The sequence below is a fragment of the Echinops telfairi genome, unplaced genomic scaffold (assembly GCF_000313985.2).
Source record: "Echinops telfairi isolate 266 unplaced genomic scaffold, ASM31398v2 ScPeMD7_25;HRSCAF=90, whole genome shotgun sequence".
NCBI lineage: Eukaryota > Metazoa > Chordata > Mammalia > Afrosoricida > Tenrecidae > Echinops > Echinops telfairi.
In genome coordinates this window covers 2,329,741-2,333,875 of record NW_022103922.1, presented here as the reverse complement: position 1 = coordinate 2,333,875, position 4,135 = coordinate 2,329,741, and positions in this window count along the sequence as shown.

Here is a 4,135-nt window from a genome sequence, read left to right as displayed (position 1 = left end):
CAGTGAGTTTGGTTTGGGTTTTTGGGGTGCATCTTCCCAGAAGACGCTGGGCCACTGGGGTCTCGTGAGTTGTCTGTTTTTGTCTTTAGTCTGTCTTTCACTTTGATGGCTTGTGCAAGCCCTTGGTAAACTGAGGAATGATGTCTTGGGCGTGTCCTGTAGCAGATGCTCTATCTGCCAGCTTGTCTCTGCATTTACACAAGCGGCCACCACCCCATACACACATACACAGGCATACGTAATGCGCATGTACTCTGTGTAACGCACACAGCAGGGCCCTGCTGGCCTACTCCCTCAAGTGCCTGGCTGACAGCCCAAAGGCTGGTGGTGTGAGCATCCCACCCCCTACCCTCCCACCCCCCACCTCCACACAGCGGCTCTGAGGTAGAAAGGCCTGGCGTGCAGAGGGGAGGATGGCCTTCCGGAACACACGCCGGGCTATCACGCTCCACCCCGCAGGGTCTCTGGGAATCAGAATGAGAAACCCACAGAGGAATTCTTCTACCAGATGTTTGAAATCCCCGCTGCCTGTCCTGGTCGACCTCTGCATGTGTACACGGGTGCGACATGCCCCAGCCCATGCACACGTGTGATGCATGTGCACCTGTGTGTGCCGAGCACATGTCCCATGCCTGTACACAGTCTGCGGCACATGTATGCGCAGATGCCTCTGTGGCACCGTCTCGGAGGCTCTGCCCTCCTCAGGAGCGCGTGATGCAGCTGCGTCCATTTCTCCCTCTGATTTAGGGCCCTTCGTCTTTCAGCCGAACGCGCTTCTCTCTCTGGAATTCCACGTGGTGTCGAGGGAGGGAGGGGGGGTGGCTGGGTGACCTCTGAGATTTCCTCCCCAAAGCCTGGCCATCTGCCCCCCACAGTTCATGGGCTGACCCTCCCCCCACTCCCTGATTCACCATGCACACAGGTGTCATGTGAGCCCTGCTTGGTTCCCGGACCCCTCTGCTTGATGCGTGGTGGCCTCCGCAACTGAAGGCCCCTCCGTGCTGCCCCGGTCTCTGGCCATGAGGGGTGCGAACGGCTTTTCCAATGTGCACTGCCCGTCATTCTGCCAAGGCCCTGCCCCTTGGACACCCCACCTCTGAGGGCATTGCTGGAGGCCCGGTTAGTGGGGTGGGTTAGACAAACGGATACCTAGAGGAAGTGACGCTGGACACGGGCCAGTCTCATCCCCGTGAGGACTTTCTCGTGGGTCCTCCAGGGTCTCACGGCGAGGCTCCCAGTCTTCTTCAGCCTATAGATGCAGCCGTTTCTTGCTGGTTGTCGTGAGTTCGACATGTGGATTTCAGCGGTGCTGCTTTTGGACACCAACAGCCCGGCCCTTCCTCTGCGGTGTCTCAGGTGGACGGGGCCCCAGCAGTTCAGGATCGGCAGACAGCACGCCACCATTGTACCATGCAGAGCCCTTTGCTAACCACTCAGTGCATTGAGTTGAGGCTGACACGCAGCACTGCCCCACGGGGACCCCACGCTGCCCACTCTCAAAGGTGCCGCAGCCTCGCCCAGTGTGTTGGAACGGCCAACCTTTGGGTGAGCGGCTGAGCACTGACCCCTGCACCACCAGGGCTCCCTGATTCTCGCGGGGCTGCTGGGTGGTGGGTAGAGGTTTGGAGAACACCCTTTAGGCGGGTGGCTGGCATGAGCCCGTCTGCTGGGACGGCCCTCGGGCAGGGAGATGCCGGCTTAGAGTTGAGAAGCAGGGCTTTGCAGCATGAGCCAGTCCAGACCAATGTCCGTCTCTCTGAGACCTCAGAGGCCCGCAGCTGGGCAAGGTGGAGGTCCGCTGTGGCTCCAGCGTTGAGTCCTTCCGCCGGCTCCCTGGGGGCAGCGAAGACTCCAGGGGCTTGAGTCACAGACCAGCGCAGAGGGCAGGACCAGCGTGGTCCCTACCAGCTCCAAGGGCCCTGGGTGCTGGGCCCCGGAGGGCCACCATTCAGCAAGGGCTGTAGCCCCCCCGCCCCTGCCACCACCACCACCCTCCACTCCCCAGGGAGTCCTCTGCTGCTGTGTCTGTGCTCAGCCAGTACTGGGGGCTGAAGGACACCACCGCCCACAAAGGCTCAGGTGCCCACTGAGGGAGCTAGCTGCCCAGTGGGTGGCGGGTCACAGGGGTCCTCGGTGGGCCGTGTGCTCGCTCACCAAGCCCGGCCTGTGCGGCCTGTGCAGGTTCGGGAACCAGGGTTGCAATGCCCTTGTGAAGTATTTCTGTGCCCTTCCCCTCAGGCCCTCACCCTCCTTGGAGACCGCCGGGGGTCAGGGAACCACAGCTGTCACTGATGTGACCCCATGTCCTTGGGATCCTGGCCACCCAGCACGGCCACACGAGGCTGGCCTGGCGGCTGTGGGGGCGAGAGGGGGAGGGGATATGGCCCAGGACCACAAGGTCATCAAGACATGGATGTGGCCCTGCTCCAGACCCCAGACCCCTGGCGGGCACGTCAAGTGTCCCTTCTATCTCAGGGCACCCTCCTGTGGGCAGTGGCCGCGTGCAGGGGGGTGCAGAGAGGAGCAAGGAGCCTGGCCCCCGCCCCCACCCGGCTGTGGGTCCTCCTGGTGGGTTCTGCATTCTTTCCTAGTGAAGTCTTGCGTCTGGGAAGCCAGCGTACGGTCAGCGCTCTGCCTATAAACACAGCAATTGTACATCGTGAAAGCGTCGCTGGTCCCGATCGGGAGGGGTGGCTGCGGCTGCCCTGCCCCCACCCATGTGGCCCCAGCATGCTGCCGACGTGGACCGGGCGGGTCTGGGCGGCCAGCTGCCAGGCCTGGCCTTGCGGCGCCCTGCCTGGCCCCAGTGAGGCCATGGCTGTCCTGTGCATGACGACATGCCTTTACATGTCCTTAGCGACGGCCCCTTGGCCGCTGGAAAGCAGACCTGGAAGAAGGCCATCCTCACTCGGAGAAGCGGATATGAAACGGGCGGGGGTGGCGGTGGGGGGCTCGAGCTGATGTCTGGTGTGGGGGAAGCAAGGAGGGCCCCCTAATGGCACATTTCCCACCCCTTGCCTAACCTGCACCCCGGCTTGGGGTGGGGACCCCCAGGATGATAGAGAACACAGTGGAATGAGAAGGCTCGATGCCCTGTCCCAGGGATGGGCCCCGTCCTCACCGCCTGGAAACTGCATTGAGCAGATCCACCTGGCCTGTCCAAGCCCAGCGGGCCCTTGTCCACACGCAAGTCCACCTAGCCGAGCTCTGCCCTCAGGGTGGATGCAGAGCTCCCTTCTTGTTGGTGTTTCCGGCGCGTTCCTGGAGGGCCGGAGGTTTGGCTGGGTGCCATGCTGAACACATCCCAGCCTGGAATTCCACCCTCCTCTGAGCAGCCAGGATACGAGCAGCCAACGCTCCCGCCGGCCCTCCAAAGGCAGGCGGTGAGCAGCCGAGCCCCAGGTCTCTCTGCTCATGAAAAGCACGCCGGCCAGCTATCAAAACACGCCACGTGGACAGGCCCCGCCTCCCCCGGAACTGCCAAGGGTTCCGTGGGACCCATGGAGCGCAGCGGTAGCCTCTCCTGGGGCCTTGTCGTGGTCCCCATCTGCCCTTGTCCACAGGAGCATGGGGGGACCTGAGGGTTTGCAGAGGGGGATTCCAGATCAACCACTCAGGGCTAGAAGTGGGGGCTCCCTCCTGGGGCAGGATGCCGAGCTGAGCACATTTTTGGCCAGCTCTCTCCATGCCAGGCCACATCATCATCCTTGTTGGCTTTGCGGGATGGGGGTGGGGGGCCTGGATACTGAGTTGAGTTAAGGGAGGGGGTTCACTGGAAGCCCAATTGGGGATCGAGCATTATACACAGATGGCACGTTAAGGGGTTCTTGGGGAGACCACCCAAATACTGATTTGGCTGCTCACAGGAGGTATGTGGCTCTGTCCCCTGGGAGAGAGACATGGTGTCTGCCTCTGTCAAGATGCCCGAGAGCCCTGAGGGCAGTTCTACGCTGGCCAGCAGGGTCCTGGGGGCTGGAACTGACACCGTGGTGATGGGTTGTTTTGGGTTGGCGACCAATGACGAAAAGGCTCTGGGAGCCTGGACCGCGGGAAGAGGGGGTTGAACGGAGAAGCGGTCATCTCAGGGGTGGACCGCGGGAAGAGGGGGTTGAACGGAGAAGCGGTCATCTCAGGG